Below are 26,821 nucleotides of genomic sequence, written 5' to 3'. Positions count from 1 at the left end.
ATTCATTAACATAATAGTAACATTCCTCCTTAAGAAAAAGGCAGGTTCCACCCTTCTCAGCTGTGAGAAGGTCCAAGGCACAGTGATTCTGCAAGGTAACTTGGGCAAGTAAGGTTATTTGCCTTTGCAGGGAAGCCAGAGATTCAGCAGAAGCCTCTATAGCCTATTGAAATTGTTCAGCTAACTTATTGGTGACTATAATAGAATGTCCCAATGATCCACCTGCCAATCCAGCTTGATCAGAATACTGTCTTGCTGTCTGTCTCTTGCATCTCTTATTCCCACATTCTCTCCTAGGTGGTCCAGGGACCCCGTTGACTGTGTCGGGACACTTTTTCCTCTCTTTCTCTGTTGGATAAGTGTCACCTTGGAACTGTCTGCTTTGTCTATTACTACAGAAGCCACACTGGTATACCAAGAATCTCCTCTGCCCTGCTAGGCTTCCAGTCACATGGAAAGAAATGCTTCTCTTTTGTAACTCAGAATACTTTTCTCTGACAAGTTTTCCATTCTACCTGTATTGCCATGGATGAAAAATTTTGTCACAATCACACTTTATCCACCTCAGCTCAGCTCCTTCCTGGACCTTTCTCTCATCTCCACTTGGCAGCTATAGTCCAGCCTCTGTCCACCTGAACTGAAACCCTTTCCTTGTCTCCCAATCTACGAGAAGTCTAAGGTCTCAAAGCTTCTCTAAGCCTACCTAGGCCACTACAGTATCTCTCAGCTTCTACTGCGAGCAGTCCCACAGCTTCTGTTCTCAGCTCCCTCCTCGAGTTTCCTCTTCTCCCTCAGGCTGAATGCCTATACCTTGTGTCATGCTACCTCTCAGATTGCTCCTGTAGTCCTGTGGCCTCTCTCTAAGCTCATTTGGATCACTATGCTCCCTCAGCCCCCTCTTGGAGCATACAGGAACCCTCCCCCTGCACTGCTTCATTTTGTGACCCTGTGGTAAGAATTCTAGAATTTTGGTTTCTTTAAAAAGCACAGAAATATTATAAGACTGTGTTTTCATTTTAATCCCAGGTGTGGGAATGTGACACTGTTTCAGACTGTCTGCAACAGCTGACTATGATTTGCTTCATCCTCTAGCAGAGGTGTGGTTTTTCCAGCTACTTGGATAATGTTTGGAATTCAGGGAACTTGTGTGTGTGTGTGTGTGTGTGTTGTATTCTTTATTATTCGATATATTCTTTATTTACTTTTCAAATGATATCCCCTTTCCTGGATCCCCCACTCCCCGAAAGTCCCATAAGCCCTCTTCCTTCCCCCTGTTCCCCAGTCACCCCCTTTCCATTTCCCTGTCCTGGTATTCCCCTACACTGCTGCACTGAGCCTTTCCAGAACCAGGGGCCTCTCCTTCCTTCTTCTTGGGCATCATTTGATATGTGAATTGTTTCTTGGGTATTCCGAGCTTCTGGGCTAATATCCACTTATCAGTGAGTGCATACCATGTGTGTTCTTTTGTGATTGGGTCGCCTCACTCATGATGACATTCTCCAGTTCCACCCACTTGCCTAAGAATTTCATGAATTCATTGTTTTTAATAGCTGAGTAGTATTCCATAGTGTAAATATACCACTGTATCCATTCCTCTGTTGAGGGATATCTGGGTTCTTTCCAGCTTCTGGCTATTATAAATAGAGCTTCTATGAACACAGTGGAGCATGTGTCCTTATTACATGCTAGGGAATCCTCTGGGGATATACCCAGGAGTGCTATAGCGGGGCCCTCTGGTAGTATCACGCCCAGTTTTCTGAGGAACTGCCATACTGATTTCCAGAGTGGTTGTACCAGCTTGCAACCCACCAGCAGTGGAGGAGTGTTCCTCTTTCTCCACATCCTTGCCAACACCTGTTTTCTCCTGAGTTTTTAATCTTTGCCATGCTGACTGATGTGAGGTGAAATCTAAGGGTTGTTTTTATTTTCATTTCCCTGATGACTAAGGATGTTGAACATTTATTTAGGTGCTTCTCAGCCATTCGATATTCCTCAGGTGAAAATTCTTTGTTTAGCTCTGTACCCCATTTTTTAATAGGGCTATTTGTCTCTCTGGAGTCTACCTTCTTGAGTTCTTTGTATATCTTGGATATTAGCCCTCTGTTGGATGTAGGGTTGGTAAAGATCTTTTCGCATTTGTTGGTTGCCATTTTGTCCTTTTGGCAGTGTCCTTTGCCTTACAGAAACTTTGTGATTTTATGAGATCCCATTTGTCAATTCTTGATCTTAGAGCATAAGCTATTAATGTTCTGTTAAGGAAATTTTCTTCTGTGCCCATGTGCTCAAGGCTCTTCCTCAGTTTCTTTTCTATTAGTTTCAGTGTGTCTGGTTTTATGTGGAGGTCCTTGATCCACTTGGGCTTGAGCTTAGTGTAAGGAGATAAGAAGGGATCAATTTGCATTCTTCTGCATGCTGACCTCCAGTTAAACCAGCACCATTTGTTGAAAAGGCTATCTTTTTTCCACTGGATGGTTGTAGCTCCTTTGTCAAAGATCAAGTGACCATTATTGTGTAGGTTCATTTCTGGGTCTTCAATTCTATTCCATTGATCTACCTGCCTGTCACTGTACCAATGCCATGCAGTTTTTAACACTATTGCTCTGTAGTATTGCTTGAGGTCAGGAATTCTGATTCCCCAAGAAGTTCTTTTACTGGTGAGAATAGTTTTAGCTATCCTCTGAAATTTTGAGGGTATATAAATGCTAGAGCCCTGAGAGGCAGATAACTGAATGATCAACAACCACCTGAATAACCTCTGAGCCCCTGAAGGTGTTGGTTGCAGTTTGTTAGTAGTCATGCTTAAAGAAAAAACAAGAAGGAAGAAATTAGATTCAAGAATCTCTCTCTCTCTCTCTCTCTCTCTCTCTCTCTCTCTCTCTCTCTCTCTCTCTCTCTCTCTCTCTCCTTTGTCCTTCTTTATCTCTTATCTAGTTATAGGGAGTGAAACTGAAGGGATAAATGCTTAGAAAGAGAAGAACCACAAAGTAGCTAAGACTTGCTAAATGATCCTTTCTTCTTCCACAGACTCAAATTTTATTAAAGCCTTGCTATGTTACTACAAACAGCTTTGCCTCAATACAGTTGAAGGGCCAAAGATGGAAATGTTCAATTTTAAATTTTCTCCTATGTCCACTGCCCAAACAAATAATCCCAAAATCTGTTATAGCCACACTTTCTCTTCTTTATTTATCCAAAGTCTCTTATTTCTAAGATTTTTCTACTTCCCACTCTTAAAAAAAAAAAAACTTTCAGTTTTATGATTTCTCTGTACACTGCTCTCAAAAAACCTCTTAAGACTATGCTGTGAACTTTATCTCAGGATTCATAAGTTCATTGGCTCTCATTAAAAACAAAACTATAAAAATCTGTAACAAAATTAATACTGTATGATAACCACATAGTATAAAGCAACTAAGGAAGCTCCTATAAAACTTCTTAGTCCTTCTGAATCCTTGGCTTATTGTTGTATCTGCTTATTACACTAATAGCAATACCAGTGTCAGGAAACTCTGGGCTAAGGTCCAAGTCAGACATTATTGTAATGTCCTAAGCTCATTGCAAAATGGTGAACTCCCTTTTGTCAGTGTGGCTTCCTCTTCTCTATTTGAGGAATCCTGAACTCCACTGCCTATCTAAGGAATATTACATAGCCGTGCACCTGAGATTCCTGGAATGCCTCCCCATGCTAATGAAGCATCTCAGTACCTTAGCCTCCAGCCAATGACCATTGCCTACCCTGGCTAGTCTCACTCTCTTTCCCAAAACTATATAACCCTTGATTCACCTTGAATAAAGTGTTCATGCAAACATACAAGTCCACACTGAAGAAATATGCACAAGCTGAGATCATTTAAGAGAATTGTTTTATTGAAGATAATTGGAGACTGTCTTTTTCCTCCATCCTCTCACTCCTAGCATTCACTCCCATCTAGACTGGGATCCTGCAGAACTCCACCCACTATGGTCTCTGCTTCATTCATTCAGCCTATTGTGTAGTGGTGTCTGGATACCCTGAGAGGGAGGAAGCACTAGGAACCATAGCTTAACCCCAAAATTCATACCACAGTTGGTGCCCACGAGGGGCCAATAGTACTTCCATTTTGAGCAAAAAAAAAGTGTGAGTTTCCCTGGTCCCAAGCAGCCTCCTAGCCTTTGGCATCAGCCCAAAGGCCTAAGCCTCCACACTCTGAGGATGGGAAAACTTTTTTTCTCACTTTATTTTCTGTCAGAGCCATCATGTGGATTCAGATTTGTTGAAAGGACATTTGAATGCCTTCTGGCCAGAGCGACTTCTGATCTGGCAGAGTGTTCCTGGACCTCTGTCTGAAACTCAACAGCTCACATGGGTAAAGACCTCCCTCCCATCCGCTTTCAGCTAACTTTAAACTCTGACTCACAAGTCCTGACCCCCAGCCCCTTTGGCTAGGTGCCACCCGGGTGTTTTTGCCTATCTCCTTTTTCCTCTCTACTTTTCAGGAATTAAAGAGACAGAAAGTTTCACCCCTCATGCTACCACTTGCTGGGCTATGGTGATGGATGCAAGGCCAGGGGCAACACACAACAGGGATGCACATGCTGGGGAAAAAATCCTCCCCACCCTGAAGGCCAGGTATGAATGTCATCTGAGCAGAAGGACCTCCCAGGCAAAGTTAAATGCTCTGAGCAGACTAACCATGTGTCCACTGTTGCTTATCAGTTCAGATGAAACACAAAACTGCAGAGCCTAAAACTACATAAACAATGGGCGGGGTCTTCCTGCAGACATAGCCTGCAACAACACAGTTCACCCCAAACTTAGAATTTTCATACTTTTTTTTTTTGTCTAAAATTTGTTTAGATACTTGTTCTTCCCTAATAATAGGAATACCTAAAAGGATGTTCATGCTTTTTGTCCCAACCCGTGGGACCTAGTTATTTGGGGAGCTGAGGGAAACCCAAGCCTGAAAGAGAGAAAAAGGCGGGAAAAGGGAGCGAGGCCAAGCAAAAAGAGGGGTCTTGTCAAAGCCTCTTTAATGAAAAGCAAAATGCCTGGTTTTGAACACTCGGTAAGAGGAAGTAGGGAGGGGCTGAGGGGAATGCTAAAAGCACAGAAGGAGGAAAGGTCATCCGCAACAGATGTTGACTCCATCTTGAAGCACCTACAGTTTTCCTGGAATGCTGGTTCTGCCTAGACAACCCCAGGTGTTGGCCAGGCTGAGAACCAGTTGATCAGCCTTGTGTGAAGAAGGGGGTGGTTCAGCTGTAAACCTAAAGGTCAGTGGAATCTCAAGGTGAGAGCTGTTGAGGGTCTGGTTTCCCAGAGTTTGGTCTCCAACAGCTTTTAACACAAAATTGTTTACAGATTGCAAACTATGATAATGCTGACACATCTTAAATGTAGATTTAAAATTTCTTTTAAGTTTCAGAAACTTATCTTGGATCTCGCTTGTTAGTATTCTGTCTAAGCTCCACCCCACACTTACCTGGCAACAGCCAGGTATGCCCCACCCCATAGACCTGGCCCACTATAAAAGGGGCTACTTGCCCCTCCTCTCTCTCTTAGCTCTCTTCCATCGCACTCTCACCTCTCTGCTCCTTGGGCTCTCCTCCCCTCCCTCCTCTCCACATGGTCATGGCTGGCCTCCACTCTTCCATTCCTCTACTCATTCTCTTCTCTCTCTCTCTCTCTCTCTCTCTCTCTCTCTCTCTCTCTCTCTCTCTCTCTCCCCTCCCCCCCCCCCGCCTCTCTAACTCCCATCCTCTGCCCTGAATAAACTCTATTCTATTCCATGTCTGTTTGCGTGTGGTCCCTCAGGGAAAAGAGGTGCTTGGGCATGGGCCCGCCTGGGTACTCCCTTCCTCCCATATCGCCATGCCACATTCTCTAAACGCCCCTTCTCTCTTTCTAAGCCCCCTTCATTGCTAATGTAAGGGTCCATGATTCACTGAAGAGTGGTACCACATACTCAAATAGTATATAAAAACAAAGAGTGTTTTATTCTGCAGAAGTCCAGTATGCTGGAGTCTCTCATTCCAAGATTCAAACAACCAAATAAGCTCACAGGCGATTTAAAGCACATTAGGGGATTCTGGGGTAGGTGACCTTTATCTTCCTCCATCTCTAGGAACATACTAGAACCATTACTGGGGCATGGTGGCTAAAAACTGTTGCTGGGAAGGTCTGGAAACTGTTGCTGACCCATTGTCCTTTCTTATGGACAGGTGCTCTGGGCAGTTTCTGATAGAAGGGGCAGTATCTGACTAGATGCCTGAAGCTTGGAGTTTTTTCTAGTAACTGACTTGCATGGACTCGCCAGGACGTGACCAGTTCTTAGGCCTAGTTAACTGAACTGCCAATTTGAAGCCTGTCATGGAGTCAGCCTAACAGCTTAAACAGACTACATTAATAACTACTATTTAATCTTCAATTACAAAAGTAATACCATCTACTTAAGGCAGTCTATTTTTTACAGAAAAGTTATTACTACCTATTCCAGATACATACTTAACATGGTGTTCCCTTTCTTAGCTACCTTAAGCAGATGAAATTAAATAATCCCCAGCCTTTCCCTCTGCTTTCCTTACTGCAACAACGTACTTAAAGGATGCCAGACCAGAATTAAGACTTCTCTAACACCTATCCCCTTGCCTTTCTCCTAGGTCCATAGCAAAGGACCACCTATTTACTGCCAATCAAACTGTTACAGACTTACTATGTGCATTACCTCCTCTCTTCTTTTGATATAAAAAAAGAAAATAGCCCCTGGGTATATATCTCCATGCTCTTATCCTATACTTCTGTTGTGATTATTCCACAGGTTTATCTCCATGGGAAAAAGAAGGCAGTGATGCCCCTGCAGGCCAGATGGAGACTGTGAGATGTTCCTTCCTTTGCTAAAAGGAATAGGACATGCTGTCTTCCTTGCACCTGCTGGACTATAGCTACCTTTGTCCAGACACACCATCAGACTGGAGACTTTTGAGACAAGCAGGTGATGACATCCACAGATGATAGCTTGTGTCCTTTCAGTGACAGGTGAACTCTCTTGCCAGGGCCTAATAACTTCTAAACTTAGGAGAATTTACATAGTATTGAGAAAAAAATTATATGTATATATAAATGAATCAAATCTTATTTGAGACCAATGCTAATACTCTGAAAAAACTCTGCATAGACTTGCTCCGGAGATTTCAATCCACTGAGCAATTAAATTGGTTCAATAATCCTTTGTCTTTCTAGGCCCCACCCCTCATTAACCCTCTGGTTTATGTAGTGTTTTACATTTCTCAGAGAGCATGTTGTCTTCTGAGAGGCTCCATCTAACCGCTGACTCAGACAGATGAAGACACACACAGCCAAACATTAGATGGAGGTTGGGGACTCTTATGGGAGAATAGGAGGAATTGTGGCCCTGAAGGGGATAGGAACTCCATAGGAAGACCAACAGAGTAAACTAAACTGGGCCCTTGGGTCTCTCAGAATCTGAACTACCGTCCAAAAAACATACATAGGCTGGACCACCTAGGCCTCCCCTCTCATATGTAGCAGATGTGCAATTTGGCCTTCATGTAAATCCCAAACAACTGGAATGGGGTCATCCCAAAAGCTGTAGCTGGGCTCCTTGTCTGGTCTCAGAGGGCGAGGAAGCATCTAGCCTAGCAGAGACTTGAAGTGCCAGGGTGAGGGGTGAGAGATACCCAGGGGGGTCCCCAACAGCTCAGAGGAGAAGAGGAGGGGGTGAGGGAAGAGTTGTTGGGGTGTGACCAAGAAGAGGGCAGTGAATGCAATTCAAAGTAAATAAGTGAAAATAAATAAATAAATAAATAAATAAAACAGGCAGATTTTGTGAACTTCTGCTGCTAAAGTTAGAGTCAGATATTATCAGAAAGCTCTGAGATCAGTGCAAACTGACAAATACCCTGTTGTCAGATGGGCTTTCTCTTCTCTTCCTGGGAGGTCATAGACTCCTCTGCCTACCCCAGGAATGTCACATAGCTCAGCACCTGAGATTCCTGGAATGCCTCCCCATACTAATGAAGCATCTCAGTACCTTAGCCTTCAACCAATGACCTTTTCCCACCCTGCATATTTTCACCATCTTCCTCAAATATAGCCCTTGGTTCAGTCTGAATAAATTGTATGCATACAAGCCCACCCTGAATAAAGAAATATGAATAAGCTAAGATCATCTTAGAGAGATGGTTCATTGAAGATCATCAGAGAAGGCCTTCACCTAAAAGAGATGTAGACTAAGATCTTTAGAGAAGGCCTTCTCCGCATCCCCACCCCATGCCCACCTCCCAAATCTTGCCCCCAGCATTCACCCACAGCTGAATCAGAATCCTGTAGAACTCCATCTGTCCCTGGTGCCACTTGATAGTTCCAGCCTGGTGTGCAGCAGCATCCAGACACTATGCGAGGAGGGAAGTGGAGGGCATGGACCCACAGCTGGACCCCAAAACACATACCATACAGTGAGTCTCTAAAATATTTTGGATTTGTATGATGATAAATTCCTAAGGTTACAAAGATGAACTCGGGTTAACAAAAAGTGATTTAGAGATGTGTGTAGCTGCTTGCATTATGAATGCTAATTATGCTCCCCCCAAAAGCCATTTGTACAAGAGTGTCTACATATAGCTTCTGGGAACCTGCCACATGTTGGTTCTGATTGGTTAAAAAAAAAAAAAGATGCAGACTTGCGGTGGCGGCAGTGCAGCAGTGGCTGGTCCAGCTGAAGGGCCATCAGCAGTGGAATCAAGGCAACACAGGGTCCAGTTAGGCCCTGCGCCCACGACCACTGACCTTCGCTGGCCAGCCAGGCTGCAAGCAGCTGCGGATTTACGGTGCCTTTCACTGCACGGAAGCCACTTCAGAACTCGGCCTCCCGCCAGTCAGGAGAGACTCACCTCCATCTTGCTTTCAGACTCCAGAGAGATCGGACAGACTGAGGTACACAAACATAACCCGAGGCCAACATCGTGGGGGTCTAAGCCTGACGGGCATTGGCCTGCACCCAGGCCCTGGGCTGTTCAGGGGGCCATCAGGGTGCCAACCCAGCCAGGAGGTTTTTTAGCCCGGGCTGGCACACGCGCCGCCATTTTGCCTACAGGATGCCAGAGAGCTCTAGCAGGCAAAGCCCGAGGCTAACAAAGCGGGGGTCTAAGGCCCCAACAGGCCCTGGACTGACCCCAAGAACTGGGCAGCTTGGTGGGCCATCTGTGTGTCAACCCTGCCAGGAGGTTGTTAGCCCAGCAGACTCTCCCGGCACTTTCAGGGAGCACGAGTGCACACGCCTGCCATCCTGGACACCTGACAGACCCAATTAACAGTCATAGCCTGAGAGGAACTTTGCTCGGACCTTGGCCTCCCAGGCTTTTACCTGGACACAGGGCCTGAACAGCCAGGCTAGCCTTGTGTGCACCAACCTGGTTGGGAGATCGGCTGCCCAGCAGAGTGATCAGCACACGGAAAATGTCCCGGCAACATACACCATCAGCACTCCCTGAAGGTGCAAACGGGCTCCATCTGGTTCACAGACACAATCTGGGGCAAAGCACACTAGAGCTGCAAAGGCACCCAAGAGGAGGACAGCACATCAGCAATCTGCTACAGGGGAAACCCAGCCATATAGTGTTGCAGTAATAGCCCCAGAGCTCCTCAGGAGGCCCAAACACCAGCCAAGGACAAGACCAACTAACTCCAGAGAATAAGATGGCAAAGGGCAAACGCAGGAATGCTACTAACAGAAATCTAGGCAATATGGCAGCATCTGAACCAAACTCTCCAACATCAGCAAGTCCTGGTTATGCCAACACACCAGAGAAACAAGATTGGGATTTAAAATCACTGATCATGATGCTGCTAGAAGAACACAAAAAGGACATAAATGAATCTCTTAAAGAAATACAGGGGAACATGAATAAGCTAGAAACCCGTATAATGGAAACAGAAAAATCACTTAAAGAAATGCAGGAGAATAAAGCTCAAGAGATAGAAGCCAATAAAGAAGAAACGCAAAAAAAAAAAAAAAAAAAAAAAAAAAAAAAAAAACCCAAAACACAAACAAACAAACAAACAAACAAACAAACAAAACAAAAAAAACTTAAAGAATACAGGAGAACTTGAGTCAAGAGGCAGAAATCATGAAAGAGGAAACACAAAAATCTCTTAAAGAATTACAGGAAAACACAAACAAACAAATGATGGAACTGAGCAAAACCATCCTGGATCTAAAAACAGAAGTAGAAACAACTAAGAAATCACAAAGGGAGACAACTTTGGAGATAGAAAACCTTGAGAAGAAATCAGGGGCCATAGATGCAAATATAAACAACAGAATACAAGAGATGGAAGAAAGAATTTCAGATGCTGAAGATACCATAGAAACCGTTGACTCAACAGTCAAAGAAAATGCAAAATGCAAAAAGCTTGTATCCCAGAACATCCAGGAAATCCAGAATACAATGAGAAGACCAAACCTAAGGATTATAGGTATAGATGAGAGTGAAGATTTACAACAGAAAGGGCCAGCAAATATCTTTAACAAAATTATGGAAGAAAACTTTCCCAACTTAAAGAGAGAGATGCCTATGAATATACAAGAAGCCTACAGAACTCCAAACAGACTGGATCTGAGCAGAAATACCTCTCACCACATAATAATTAAAACCTCAAATACACTAAACAAAGAAAGAATATTAAAGGCAGTAAGAGAAAAAGGCCAAGTAACATATAAAGAAAGACCTATCAGAATCACACCAGACTTCTCACCAGAGACCATGAAAGCTAGAAGATCCTGGGCAGATCTCATGCAGACTCTAATAGAACACAAATGTCAGCCAAGACTACTATACCCAGCAAAACTCTCAATCACAATAGATGGAGAAAACAAGACATTCCATGACAAAACCAAATTTATACAATATCTTTCCACAAACCCAGCTCTACAAAGAATAATAGGAGGAAATCTCCAATACAAGGAGGGAAACTACACCCTAGAAAAAGTAAAATAGTAACCTTCCTCCATCAAACCCAAAAGAAGATAATCACTCAAATATAAAAATAACATCAAAAATGACAGGAAGTAATAATCTCTATTCCTTAATATCTCTTAACAACAATGGACTCAATTCCCCAATAAAAAAACATAGACTAACAGACTGGATAAGGAAACAGGACCCTACATTTTGCTGCATACAGGAAACACACCTAAATATCAAAGACAAAAACTACCTTAGAGTAAAAGGCTAGAAGACAATTTGACAAGCCAATGGTCTCGGGAAACGAGCCGGAGTACCCATTCTAATATCAGATAAAATTGACTTTCAACCTAAAGTCATCAAAAGAGACACCGAGGGACACTTCTTGCTGGTCAAAGGAAAAATCCACCAAGAAGAACTTTCAGTTCTGAACATCTATGCTCCAAATGCAAGGGCACCCTCATTCGTAAAAGAAACTTTACTAAAGCTCAAAGCACACATTGCACCTAACACAATAATTGTGGGGGACTTCAACACTCCACTCTCCTCAATGGACCGATCAGGAAAACAGAAACTAAACAGGGACACAGTAAAACTAATTGAAGCTTTGGACCAATTGGATTTGACTGATATTTATAGAACATTTCACCCTAAAGCAAAAGAATATACCTTTTTCTCAGCACCTCATGGTACCTTCTCCAAAATCGACCATATAATTGGTCACAAGACAGACCTCAACAAATACAAGTAGATGGAACTAATCCCATGCCTCCTATTAGATCACTATGGTGTAAGAATGGTTTTCAATAGCAAAAAAACAACAGAAAGCCCACATACACATGGAGGCTGAACAATACTCTACTCAATGACACCTTGGCTAAAGAAGAAATAAAGAAAGAAATCAGAGACTTTTTAGAATTTAATGAAAATGAAGGCACAACATACCCAAATCTTTGGGACACAATGAAAGCAGTGCTAAGAGGAAAACTCATAGCCCTGAATGCCTCCAAAAAGAAAATGGAGAGAGCATATATCAGCAGCTTAATGACACACCTGAAAGCCCTGGAACAAAAAGAAGCTATTTCACCCAGGAGGAGTAGAAGACAGGAAATCATCAAACTCAGGGCTGAAATCAATCAAGTGGAAACAAAGAGAACCATACAAAGAATCAACGAGTCCAGGAGCTGGTTCTTTGAGAAAATCAACAAGATAGATAAACCCTTAGCCAGACTGACCAAAGGGCACAGAGAAAGTATCCAAATTAACAAAATTAGAAATGAAAAGGGAGATATTACAAAAGAAACTGAGGAAATCCAAAAAAATCATCAGATCCTACTACAAAAGCCTATACTCAACACAACTGGAGAATCTGGAGGAAATGAACAATTTCCTAGACAGATACCAAATACCAAAATTAAATCAGGACCAAATAGATCATCTAAACAGTCCCATAACCACTAAAGAAATAGAAGGGGTCATAGAAAGTCTTCCAACCAAAAAAAGCACAGGACCAGATGGTTTCAGTGCAGAATTGTATCAGACCTTCAAAGAAGACCTAACACCAATACTCTTCAAACTATTCCACAAAATAAAAACAGAAGGAACCCTACCCAATTCCTTCTACGAAGCCACAATTATGCTGATACCAAAACCACACAAAGATCCAACAAAGAAAGAAAACTTCAGACCAATCTCCCTTATGAACATCAATGCAAAAATACTCAATAAAATTCTTGCCAACTGAATCCAAGAACACATCAAAACGATCATCCACCATGATCAAGTAGGCTTTATCCCAGGAATGCAGGGTTGGTTCAATATATGGAAATCCATCAATGCAATCCACTACATAAACAAACTCAAAGAAAAAAACCACATGGTCATTTCATTGGATGCTGAAAAAGCATTTGACAAAATTCAGCATCCTTTCATGCTTAAAGTCTTGGAAAGAACAGAAATTCAAGGCCCATACCTAAACATCATTAAAGCAATATACAGCAAACCGGTAGCCAGCATCAAACTAAATGGAGAGAAACTTGAAGCAATCCCACTAAAATGAGGGACTAGACAGGGCTGCCCCTTTCTCCTTATCTTTTCAATATTGTACTTGAGGTACTAGATCGGGCAATTAGACAACATAAGGAGGTCAAAGGGATACAAATTGGAAAGGAAGAAGTCAAACTATCATTATTTGCAGATGACATGATAGTCTACTTAAGGGACCCAAAAAACTCCACTAGAGAACTCCTATAGCTGATAAACAACTTCAGCAAAGTAGCAGGTTATAAAATCAACTCAAGCAAATCAGTTGATTTTTACTCAAAGGATAAGCAGGCTGAGAAAGAAATTAGGGAAAAGACCCCCTTCACAATAGCCACAAACAGTATAAAGTACCTTGGGGTGACTCTTACCAAACATGTGAAAGATCTGTATGACAAGAACTTCAAGACTCTGAAGAAGGAAATGGAAGAAGACCTCAAAAAATGGGAAAACCTCCCATGCTCATGGATCGGCAGGATCAATATAGTTAAAATGGCCATTTTGCCAAAAGCAATATACAGATTCAATGCAATTTCCATCAAAATCCCAACTCAATTCTTCACAGAGTTAGAAAGAGCAATTCTCAAATTCATCTGGAATAACAAAAAACCCAGGATAGCTAAAACTATTCTCAGCAACAAAAGAAATTCTGGGGGATCAGTATCCCTGACCTCAAGCAATACTACAGAGCAATAGTGTTAAAAACTGCATGGTATTGGTACAGTGACAGGCAGGCAGATCAATGGAACAGGATTGAAGATCCAGAAATGAACCCACATACCTATGGCCACTTGATTCTAGATAAAGGGGCTGAAAAAATCCAATGGAAAAAAGATAGCCTTTTCAACAAATGGTGCTGGTTCAACTGGAGGTCAGCATGCAGAAGAATGCGAATTGATCCATCCTTGTCTCCTTGTACTAAGCTCAACTCCAAATGGATCAAGGACCTCCACATAAAGCCAGACACTCTGAAGCTAATAGAAAAGAAACTGGGGAAGACCCTTGAGGACATCGGTACAGGGGAAAGTTCCTGAATAGAACACCAATAGCATATGCTCTAAGATCAAGAATTGACAAATGGGACCTCATAAAATTACAAAGTTTCTGTATGGCAAAGGACACCATCAAAAGGACAAATCGGCAACCAACAAATTGGGAAAAGATCTTCACCAATCCTACATCAGATAGAGAGCTAATATCCAATATATATAAAGAACTCAAGAAGTTAGACTCCAGAAAACCAAACAACCCTATTAAAAAATGGGGTACAGAGTTAAACAAAGAATTCTCACCTGAAGAACTTCGGATGGCAGAGAAACATCTTAAAAAATGCTCAACTTCATTAGTCATTAGGGAAATGCAAATCAAAACAACCCTGAGATTTCACCTTACACCATTCAGAATGGCTAAGAATAAAAATTCAGGAGACAGCAGGTGTTGGCGAGGATGTGGAGAAAGAGGAACACTCTTCCACTGCTGGTGGGGTTGCAAATTGGTACAACCACTCTGGAAATCAGTCTGGCAGTTCCTCCGAAAACTGGACACCTCACTTCCAGAAGATCCTGCTATACCACTCCTGGGCATATACCCAAAAGATTCCCCAGCATGTAATAAGGATACACATTCTGCTATGTTCATAGCAGCCCTATTTATAATTGCCAGAAGTTGAAAAGAACCCAGGTATTCCTCAACAGAAGAGTGGATGCAAAATATGTGGTATATCTACACAATGGAGTACTATTCAGCCATTAGAAACAATGAATTCATGAAATTCTTAGGCAAATGGATGGAGCTGGAGAACATCATACTAAGTGAGGTAACCCAGACTCAAAAGATGAATCATGGTATGCACTCACTAATAAGTGGATATTAACCTAGAAAACTGGAATACCCAAAACATAATCCACGCATCAAATGAGGTACAAGAAGAATGGAGGAGTGGCCCCTTGTTCTGAAAAGACTCAGTGAAGCAGTATAGAGCAAAATCAGAACAGGGAAGTTGGAAGGTTTGGGTAGGAAAACAGGGATACGAAAGGGGACTGATGGGACTTTCGGGGAGTGGGGGTCCAGAAAAAGGGAAATCATTTGAAATGTAAATAAATATATCAATAAATTTAAAAAAAAAAGATGCAAGCCGCCAATAGCTGGGTAGGGCCAAGAGTCTGGATTTTAGGATTCCCAAGCTTGGGACCTGGATGAGGAAAAAAGGAGGAGATCCACGATGCTGGGAGAGTGTGGAGGAGAGGAGAGACCCCATGCCTGAGAAGAGTGCAGGACAGAGAGGCATGGCAATGTGAAGAAGCCAGGAAAGCATGGCCCAGAGTGCAGTCCAGCTGGGCAGCCCTATGGGTCCACAGCAGACAAGACAGAACATATAATTAGTACATAATAACTCAGGACTAACATCATGGAGGTTAGGCAGTGGCCCAGCTATTGAGATGTTTAAGGCATATTAAAATATAAAGGCTGAGTGTGTGTCCTACATTTGAGAACATAAAGCATTGAAGGGGGTAGCGAAGCTACCACCAGGATTTCATAATATTTATTTCAACAGATACAACTTATGTGTTTGCTAACTGCTCAATACCAGGCTTCTAGAAAATTTAAATAAGTAACAACATATGATTAATAAATACATATATTTAATAAATAAAATTTATAAATACCTAAGGTTTCCTCAGGTTCACAGAAATATTTGTCTAGTTGTTTTGTCTTTGCTTACTTTACTAAGTTGTAGCTATTTGGATAAATTGAGTCATATAAAAATGATATTTTATAATGGTGTACCATTAAAAAAGTCAAAAATGGCAACTTTCCCAGTCACTCTGTGAACTGTATTTATGATTTTGTAAAGTTTCTGGTCTATCATGGACTTCATTTATGGTTTAATGTTTTATTTTGATGCCAGGGATCTTTAAGTCTTCAACTCAAAATTTTAAGGCTGCTGAAAATTAACAGGGATAAAGCTATAGCATCTTAATTATATAAAAACTACTATCTTGTAAGATGCTATGTAATACATTTAGTGACAAGCTTTATTTAGCCTCTGTATGTGTTTTGAAAGTTAAGCCTAAAGCAAGTAACTAAAAGCAAATAAAGTTTATTAGCTCATACATAATAGATAATGGTCTGCAAATGTAGCTGTCCAGCTGCCATGGATGAACTGGGTTCCCTGAAAGAGGGCCTGGAAAGGAAAAGAACGTGTGTGTGTGTGTGTGTGTGTGTGTGTGTGTGTGTGTGTGAAGAATGAAGCCTAGACATGGTTCTGATCAAGGCTCAAAGCTTAATTCTGCTGCTCCAGCTTATAAAGGGAAGACCACAAAGCCCATCCTTTGTTTCAGCTGGATTATGTTGCAAAGCAAGCTCAGTGGGCAGTCTATTCTTCTAAATTCCTGTAGGAAATTGCAGGTGCAGCAAGGCAATGGCTCCACCTGGGTCATTAACCCATTGTGAGGTCTGTTTAGCCTGCTCAAGTCTGGGGTAAGGGCACATGCAAAATCTTCAGAGATCTGCTGAATATGGCATTTAAAATTAAAATGTTTAATAAAACTGCTTCTCATGATAGCTAGAAATGCCAACTTCTACCAGCATCCCCAAGAAGACAGATGTGGTACTGACAACTTCATTTCGATTGTGGTAATGCTGGCCATTGGGAAAAAAACTGCCCCATGCCTTGTTTGCTGCCAGGGCTGTGTATTCACTGTGGATACTGTTGGGTTGACTGCTCTACTCCCAAGTCAAGGTAGACCAACTGAGAGACCCCAACTCAATGTTTTTAGACCCCTAAACAACTAGCCTAGCACAGAGTAACTTGTTTTTCTGCTTTCAGCTTGAGAGAAAGATAGCCCAACCTGTTCTAGTTCCAAAGTTTAACTATACAATGCCCCAAGGACATTTGCTCCAGATAATCTCTAACCTTCCTTAAGGCATAAACTATTACCTGACTTCCTCATTCTGTACTTCCCCATTCCATGCATAATTTGTACTCCACCCCTTGCCTTGTGAATTGTGTCTTCCACCCCTTGTCTTGTGATTTTTCACCTTTAAATATCCCTGACTTCAGTTTCACGGGGTCCCACAGTACTCTACCCCTGTGTAGTGTACGACTGTGGACCCCAGAGCTCTGGAATAAAAGAAATCCTCATGTTATTGCACCAAGACCGTTTCTCGCGAGTGATATGGGTGTCGCCTTCTGAGGCATGGGGTGCTGGGGCACCCTCGGTTTTTTTTGGGGGGGGGGGGGTCTTACATTTTCTTGGTGCATTGGCCGGGAAGTGCGGCTTTCCTTCACACGCGAGAACCAACTTGGAGGTAAAGGGGATCCCCTCTGGATTATGTGTGTGCCAGCTGGTGTCTATGTCCTGAGTGTCTGTCCTGCTCTGTTTTCTGAATCTGAATCTGAGGAGATGTGCATTTTTTGGTGAGCAGCTATTCTCTTGGCTCATGAGAACCAGAGGACCATGGTGAGTAGACATGCTCTGTAGACCACAGGCTGTGACCCTGGGAGATGTCCCCGGGAGTTTTGGGGGAACTCCAGGGACCCTGGAAGAGTCCCGTCTGAGTGTCGGAGAGGACGCGGTAGTTCTACTGAATTGGAGAACTTTTTGCCAAAGTGTGCCCTAACAAATAGAAGCCGGGAGCAGGAATTCCCAGGTCTTGGGAAAAGTGCCCCCAAATGGCAAACCCAGGTGTTCGCCCTGGGTGAAGACAGTGACTAGGGGAGATGGGGTTTCTGATCACCTTCCCCAACCCAGGATAACTGTGGGAGTGAAAGAGAACACCACTCAGTTCTTGGTGGACAAGGGGCTCAACACTCGGTCTTCAAGCCAATGGCGCTGTTTCCAAGAAAAGATCTTGGGTCCAAGAAGCCACTGGCACCAAAATGTATTCGTGGACTGACTACCCAAAGAACAGTGGACCTAGGGATGGGATGGGTAGCCCATTCATTTAGGGTCACTCCAGACTGTTCCTACTCTCTGTTGGAGTAAGACATACTCTCCAAAATGGGGAGGGGGGCATATATGTTTCTTGCCCAACGGTCTGCAGCTAACTGGCCCAAAAGAGACTGACCCCTGCTGAAAGTCGCTACAGACTGGAGCAGTTTTCTCCATGATGGAAGCAGGTGCTGCTATGGTGGAAGGCACAAATGTCATCTGGGTAGAAGAATCTTTATCCCCTGGCATGTCAATGCAGAACGTGGAGCTTGTTGCCCTCACCAAGACCTTGGAACTTGGAACCAGAAAGAAAATCAACAGCCACATGGATAACCGGTATGCCTTTGCCTCAGCCCACGCCCACAGGGATATATGCCAAGAGGACTGCTTACATCAGAGGAAACCAACAGGAAATCTTGGAGTTCTTAGATGTCCTAATGAAGCCAGCCACTGTGAGTATTCACTGCCCAGGATGTCCAAAGGGAAAAGACTAAATGGGCAATAACCAGGCAGAGCAAATGGCTCCAGGAATAGATATGCAAGAGCCTATACTGGTTATGGGTCTGTAAGAGACACCCATTGGGAAATGGGACAAAATTAAGGAACAGCCTCACTTAAAAAAGGACTGAGATTGCTGGCTACCCTACCAACTATTATCAAGAGAAGGTGCACACAAGAAGGGAGAACTATACTCCCCAGAAAGTAAGCCAAAGACTCACTAGGCCAAATGCACAGATGGACTCATTTAGGGGATTAAAAACCTTGACCTGGCAGTTAAGGGACCAAACATATATATTTATGACTCAGGTTTTAGGCTAGAGAGATAATAGAACAGTGTAAGATATGCCAGCAAGTAAATGCTTATGCAGTAAAGAGTAAACAGGGCAAAAGACCTAGAAGAGAAAAGCCTAGAGTATATTAAGAGATTTTATAAAAGCTAAGGCAGGAGAATATGGTTATAAAATGCCTTCTAGCATTTATAGATACTTTTTCTACATGGGGTGAGACTTTCCCCAGTAAGCAGAAAACAGCTTCCAGGGTTAGAAAAAATTTTCTGAGTTTCAGATTGCCCATTGTAATTGGGTCAGATAATGGTTCTGATTTTGTTTCTAAGGTAAGTCAGAAATTGACAGAGATATTGGGGACTAATTGGAAACATTATTGGACTACTGTCCCCAGGGCTCAAGACAAGTAGAGAAAATAAACAAAACCCTATGAGAGACCTTAACTAAATTGACCTTGGAGACTGGCTCAGGCTGGGTGGTGCCTCTCCCTTTGTTTCTGAACAGCCTCTGCCATTTAAACCTGATCCCCCTAGAGATCCTCTTTGATACCCCAACTCCTTTGGTGTCCACTGGGCCCTCCCAGGAGGTGTCCCATAATATGAGATTTGCCTTAAATGCTCTAGGTATGCCAGAGACTCCTCATTGCTTCCAGAGAGGTGACTGGATCTGTATAAGAAGGCTTCAGGATCTGTTGCTGAAACCCTGATGAAAGAAACCCTCACCAAATTGACCACAGAGACTGGTGTTAATAATTAGATAGCTCTCCTACCCTTTGTGCTCTTCAGGTTTTTGTTCTCTAGGCTCAAGGCGCTCGAGTGGGTGAGGCAGCGAGCATGGAAGCAGCTCTGGGAGGCCTACTCAGGGGAAGGAGACTTGCAAGTCCCACTTCGCTTCCAAGTTGGAGATTCAGTCTACATTAGACACCTCTGTGCATAATACCTTGAGACTTGGTGGAAAGGCCTAGATCTTGCACTCTTAACCACCCTGCTTTATGCTTTGATGAGACCCTTTGTAATTTTACTCCTTTTGCTTACAATTGGAACCTGTGTGATTAACTGGTTAATAGTTTTTATTAGAGAACGTATAAGTGCTGTACAGATTCTTATACTACGCCAACAATATCAGAGATTATGGCAGGACAATCCAGAATATATAGATTCAGAGATTTAGCTCTATAGTTCTAAGATTAGAACTATTAACAAGAGAAGGAGTGGGGAATGAAAGACCCCCCCCCCCCCCAACTCAATGTTTTTAGACCCCTAAACAACTAGCCCAGCACAGAGTAACTTGTTTTTCTGCTCTCAGCTTGAGAGAAAGATAGCCCACCCTGTTCTAGTTCCAGTGTTTAACTATACAATGCCCCAAGGACATTTGCTTCAAATAATCTCTAACCTTCCTTAAGGTATAAACTATTGCCTAACTTCCTCATTCTGTACTTCCCCATTCCATGCATAATTTGTCCTCCACCCCTTGCCTTTTGAATTGTGTCCTCCACCCCTTGTCTTGTGATTTTTCCCCTTTAAATAACCCTGACTTCAGTTTCACGGGGTCCCACAGTACTCTACCCCTGTGCAGTGTACGACTGTGGACCCCAGAGCTCTGGAATAAAAGAAATCCTCATGTTATTGCATCAAGACAATTTCTAGCGAGTGATATGGGTGTTGCCATTTGAGGCGTGGGGCGCTGGGGGTGCCCTCGGTTTTTGGGGTCTTACACAACCTTCTCAAGTACTTCATCAACAGGAAAATTTCTCAGGCTTTCTGGGCTTGGCTACTGAAGGCTGATGGTTCCCTGTACAGTAGCTGAAGATGTAATATGTCCTGTATAACAAAAACTGACTACTTGCTCCGATGAAGCCATTGAGACCATGGTGGCCTAGATGGTAGGTAAGTCTTTGTCATTTTAATTGATACTTAGGCCATTTGGATTATGTTTTCTGCTATAATTTATCATTCTCAGATATCTGACAGCGTTGAAGGCTAGGCTAACTGTATGTAGCTTTGTCAATTTAACATCAGCAAACATAACAATTCTTTCCAGAAGGCTGTGGCTGAGTTGTCAGTTTCATATATAAATAAAGATTCCCTTTTTCTAGAGCTACTAGGTGTCCTGCTGAGAAAGACTGGCACAGACAATTTATCTTGGTGGAAGACTTCGAGCTGATAAAGATAAACTTATAATACAGGTTTTAAAGTAACTTTTCACTATTCCTTTATTTAAAGGAACTTGCATCGAAATGACTGCTCTAGTAATTAACCACCTGTGTCTCAGGGTGAGTAATTGGAGAGAAAAAAGTTTACAGTTTATGTAAGTTCTGAAGGTCTAAGACAGTGTTCTCTGGTGTGTAAATACAAGTCATAAAGGTCTGAGAATGTAAAACCTTAGTTGTGATGGTCTAAGAAAGTGTTTTTATAGTATGTAAATCCAAGTTGTAAAGGCCCAAGGAAATCACTTAAGTTATGTAAGAAATAAAAATGTTTCAGATTTCTCTATGTTGTTGTTATACTAAGACTTGAGAAAGTTCAGAATTTTAACATTAATCAATGGGGTTTTGATAAGTTATTAATCTAGGCCTGGTAAAGCACTTACCATATCATAGTCACAAGCTCAAAATTCCTCTGGTTGTCTGCTAAGCATAGTCTTAAAGTTGCTTCTTCAGAAGTTCATAAGTTTATAGAGTTGACTTGGATATACCTCTCACAGGTGAAATGGGCTCCAGATAAGTATTTTTGTCAATTGACAGCCTAAGTTTCTTACCTGTCTATTTCTGGGGATGGGATCTCTCCATATTTCCCTTGTGTTGGGACTCCTCTCCTCCATCTACCAGGACAATGGACCTGGAAGATTCAAGTGTATATCCAAGATAAAAAATTTCCCCTAAGCTCCTAAATTTTACTTTCTGTCTCTAGTCTATATTTGTCCCAGAAGATTTCTAAATCAACTGAAGCTTGATGCTTCTGACAGGATTTCTAGTTTTAGCCTTTGTATCTCAAAATGTTCCAAAGTAGCTAGCTAGAACTAAGAATTTCAGCCTCACAAATGTTTCCAAAGAGGCCTGCACTTCCTTAGCCCCAACTAGAACCTGGGCATCAGTGAACATCAAGCTAACAGATGTCCCCCAGCCCATTCTTTGATCATTATTCCGGTGGCTATTGTTTAAGCCTTCATGAGTCACCAACAATTATTCCCCAATTTCAGTCATAAGTAGTTGTAGAAAAGGCTATATTGTCCTTTACCATCAACAAAAAGGTTGGGATGTTAGGTCTCAAACTCAGCACAAATGGCTGGGGTGCCTAGTTAACATATAAAAGCAGATTCTGGCCACAAGTCTTCCTTGATCCCTACCTGTTACAGAATCATCCTGGCTGGCATACCCTACCCCTACTTCCAACCTCTCCAGCCCTTTAGCTTCGCTGCATTTCTCCCAACTGCTCTTCCCTATAGAAAGTGGCCGTTTTGGTAACCTGGTCTTTTTATCTTTTTGCTTCTTGGCCACTGCTCTTGGATCCCATTCTCTTGGACTCTTGGCTTCTGGCTCTCTCCCCTCCTTTCCCTACTGTCCTTACATGGCCTTGTTCAGTTGACTGATCATGTTCGTTCTGAGCCATTCCAGATGCTTCTTTACATACTCTCCTGTATATCTTCAATAAACCTTCTCCTCAACTCCTTAGAAGTGGTTTGTCTTCCTTTTCTTTGTTTCTTTCTTTGTTTCTTTCTTTGTTTCTTTCTTTGTGTCTTTCTTTGTGTCTTTCTTTGTTTCTTTGTTTCTTTGTTTCTTTGTTTCTTTCTTTCTTTCTTTCTTTCTTTCTTTCTTTCTTTCTTTCTTTCTTTCTTTCTTTCTTTCTTTCTTTCACTCAGTCCCAGGTAGGAATAGTTATTTCCCACAGAATTTCTCCTCAGATTAGTGCAGTGATCTTCCAGCAAGTAGAAGCTTTATATAAAGAAGAAATATTTAGCATTAAGTATATTTATTATTGTTTGCATTTTGCCTAAGCTCCATCCCATAGTTACCTGGCCACGTATTGCCTGATTCATTATAAAAGGGGTCGCTTGCCCTCTCCTCTCTTGTCTTCTCACTCTCACTCTTTCCTCTTGCCTCTTCTTCTTTCCCCATTTCCTTCTCCCCTTTCTCTCCCCCTGCTTCTATTCCTCTACTCTCTCTCTCTCTCTCTGCCTTTCTCTGTCTCTACTACCCTCTCAACTCCCATCCCCATGCCTGAATAAACTGTATTCTATACTGTACCATCTTGTGACTGGTCCCTCAGGGGGAAGGGATGCCTGAGCATGGGCCAGTAGTGACACCCCCTTCTTCTACTCCTGACTGCACATCCATCAAACATATTCTCTCTATATATCTTTTTTTATAAAACACAACATTTGTGCCATGACTCGGATTTAGAAACTCCGCAGGTTCACATACCTCCTGTTACCACAGGGAGAGACATCATTGTTCCTGAACCATGTGGTCCTGTGCTCCCTTGGGCATGCATGCCATTACTGTGGCTTCATGTGGCCTGCACGTGTGTGTGCACCCATCTACTGCTCCCCCTTCTGTGCACTGCCACCACCACCATCTGGCCACAGTGTTGGTGCTCATGGTGCTTCAGTCATGCATGTGTGTTCACCTGTCTCCCACTCTTGGAACTGGCTGAGGTTGGAAAAGGAATGGGTAGAAACTCCCAGCAGGCTCCAGTGGGGACTAAGCCATGATCTTGCCAAGCTCTCCTGGCAAGTGTGCCTGGCCTCCACACTGATCAGTAGTGTGATCGCACCTGTGAATAGTCACCTGCTCTCCTTACTTTCCATTCCATAAACATTACCTCCAAAGCCCAGAGCCAGAGCAGCTTGGCACTTCCATGCCCCCAGCCTATTCTCATGGCCTGCATAACCACCCACTCAGTTCATGTCACAGGCCTTAACCTGTCTGAACATATTCACTTTCTGTCACCACAGTCTGACACCTCTGTTCTCAAACAAGACATTAAACAAACACAGGTTGTCTAACTTAGATGCTTAAAGACACTGCTCTCAATCTTGTCAGAAGTCTGCTAATTTATTAATATTTAAGCTTATGACAGACAGACTCCCAAAGCCTATCTTGTCAGAAGTCTGCTAATATATTAATATTTAAACTTATGACAGACAGACTCCCAAAGCCTAACAGTTAAGCCCCCAAGGTCTCAGAAGATAATGACACAGCTACAAAAGACTACCTGGATTTTGGTATGAAAACCACTGAAAAACATTGCCATTGCCCTGCTCAGGCTTGGTCTACACTGTGAACAAAACTGGATACCCTGAGAGTCAAATGCCTCGTATTGTCTAAATCAAGGCGGGTCATTTCTCATGTCAATATATCTATTCCACATTTTAAAAAAAAGGCTCTTCATCTTCTTGGCTAGAAAGCCAGACTGTTCTGGGACACATCATTAATAGGAGGCAGGGTGGCCAAATGAGAGGTGCTTGGTATGGTTCTTGTTGATTACCTCGTACCTCACCAGAGAATGGACTGGTGGTATGTGGGTTATGTTTCAAGAAACATTTGATTCACTAGGATATTCTGTGGTTGGTTCCTCAGTAAATGAGACCAGTGTTAAAACCACACTTTATTCATCCAAGTCTTCCTCAGATTGGTTCTTGTTGTAAGTATGGCCAAAGTATGACACTTTTAGGCAGGCTTGGGAGAAGTGTCATTGTCATAACTTGAGTATAGATGGCAAGAAAGTTGAACTCTATTTGAGACTTCACAGATATTCATATTCTAAACAAGAATGTTATGCTTCCAGCACATCTTGTGAGGCCAGAATGAAGCTGGGTCCCAAGAAACCCAAGACCGTCTTCGGAGAAATTGGGCCTCCAAGCAGCTACCAAAGTAGGAAGCAGGAGAATGGTGTACTAGAAATTCTAATTTCACCTCAGGGATCCACATTTGCAGCCTGGGGAAGAACTGCCATGAGAGCCACCCAGCCAGTGTCTGTGAATCGTTGTCCTCCTCTCTCTTCTGTAGAGGCCTTTCTGCCACAAACCATTGGATTGAGATGGTGTTGTCCATGGTAGGCAGTGCCCTGCAGATAGGAAAGGCTGGATTTGCCTACAATTTCATGCTGGTCAGACCTGGGTTCCATACACTCCCCCAAAGGATGAATTTTCTCTTTCTGTTACCAGCCTGTGTTATCCCAGAGCCAGGGGTGAAAGATGATTTGCTATGTCCTGAATGTGTTCACAGCCACAAGAAGATCATGAGAAACTTTAAAATTAGAAGCCATACAAAGAAAAATGCCATAGGCCCAAATATGCCACCTTAGACAATATCAAGGTTTTACTCTGATAAGAAGGGAATGGAAGAAGCAAAGAAGAACATTTCATGGCTAAAAACACCCCGGACATCAGTCTTTAGAAGCCCCTCCTCCAGTCTCTTCCAGCAGAATGGAGAATCTGCAGATAAATCAGCATCTATCACCCTAATAACACCCGCTGAATCTTAACATCTGTAGCATCTCCTGGTGATCTTGTGCTGGATTTGCTAAATGTTTAGCTATTTGAGAAATAATATTGTTTTAGTGGTTTTGTTTTGATGTACTTTTTTTCCATAGGTGGGGTTGGGGAACAGTTTCAAATTAAGAAAGTAGAAAGTACTTTTATAGTTCGTTTTTTTCTTCTTTATTAAGACTTTATCATGTAGTAACTCTAGCTGGCCTGGAATTTCTTTCTTTTTTTTTATTAGATATAATCTTTATTTACATTTCTAATGATTTCCTCTGGAATTTCTAGGTAGACCAGAAATTTGTTATGGTCTTCCTAAGTGTTGGTATTTATGTGCTTATACCACATTGCCTAGCCAGTACTGATATATTATTGACTACAGTATAGAGTTCATTGCTTGTGCTAAACAATCTTTCAGTAAAAAAAAAAGCCAGACTGACTCTGCCCAAGTTGCCATAGATACCACAGGGACCTAGAAATTGTTTAGGTAGTGAACTATAGATGAACTCTGTCATTTTAAAATTAATACATGACTCCTATATTATAATTTACTATTCCACAGACTTCTGACTACATTGATGGCTAAGCTAAGTATAGCCTGACAGCTAGAAAACAAACCTAGTTCCTAACCTCTAAGGTATTCCACCACTAAATTTACTCATTAATAAATTCATTAACTAAGAAGAAAATTTTTTTCTCCCAAATGTACTTTATTCTCTGCCTATAATGTGTGTGTGTATGTATGTATGTATGTATGTATGTATGTATGTATGTATGTATTTCAGCATCTTGTCAAGTCCAGGTATTTACTACACCCAGGACAGCTCCAGAGAAGCAACTCCTAGATGCTCTAATCTCTCACACAGAGATGCTTCTACTAGACCTGTTCCTTCTGATCTATCCACAGATGATTCCACAGCAAAGAAACAGCTAACTCTCCTATGACTGGACCAACATCCCCATACTCATGTTCCTAGGTTTCCTAGAGACACGCCACCACAATGCCAGCAGGAAGTAGTCAAAATCATGATGACCATATTCCTGATCCACCACCATCTCTTTCTAATTTTTCTTTTTTAATTAAACCAAAATGGGGGAATGTTAGCATTTTGTCTAGGCTCCACCTCACAGTTACCTGGCACTAGCCAGGTGTGCCTGACTCACTATAAAAGAGGCTGCTCACCTCATCCTCTGTTTTTTTGCCTTCTTGCTCTTGGCTTGGTCTGTCCTCTCTCTCCTGCTTCCCCTTTTCTCCATTCCCCTCCCCCTTCTCTCTCCATGTGCTCCTGGCCAGCCTCTACTCCTCTGCTCTCTCCCTTTCGCTGCCTTTCTCTGTCTCTACTACCATCTCAACTCCCCTCCCCATGCCCTGAATAAACTCTATTCTATACTACACTGTCGTGTGGCTGGTCCCTCATTGGGAAGGGATGACTCAGCAGGGACTCATCTAGGTATCCCTTCCTCCTACACCTTACCACACCTCTACAAAATATATTCCTTCTCTGTTTCTTTTTATAAAACACAACTATTTTTTATATTTTTTTTCTAGTAAAAAGGCAAAGGCTATTAGGAACAGATTAACTAAGTTTTAAGAAAACTTTATTGTTGTAAACAAAG

The 26,821-nt window shown here is 42.4% G+C and overlaps 1 pseudogene; it reads left to right on the top strand.

The window, feature by feature from the left end:
- Window positions 1-25,026, top strand: part of LOC127694396 (developmental pluripotency-associated protein 2-like) — an 80,070-nt pseudogene extending 55,044 nt beyond the window's left edge.
- The last annotated feature ends 1,795 nt before the right edge of the window (window positions 25,027-26,821 follow it).

The sequence above is a fragment of the Apodemus sylvaticus genome, chromosome 10 (assembly GCF_947179515.1).
Source record: "Apodemus sylvaticus chromosome 10, mApoSyl1.1, whole genome shotgun sequence".
In the NCBI taxonomy this organism is placed as follows: domain Eukaryota; kingdom Metazoa; phylum Chordata; class Mammalia; order Rodentia; family Muridae; genus Apodemus; species Apodemus sylvaticus.
Note: the sequence above shows the minus strand (reverse complement) of the source record. Positions and strands in the feature narration are given on the sequence as shown.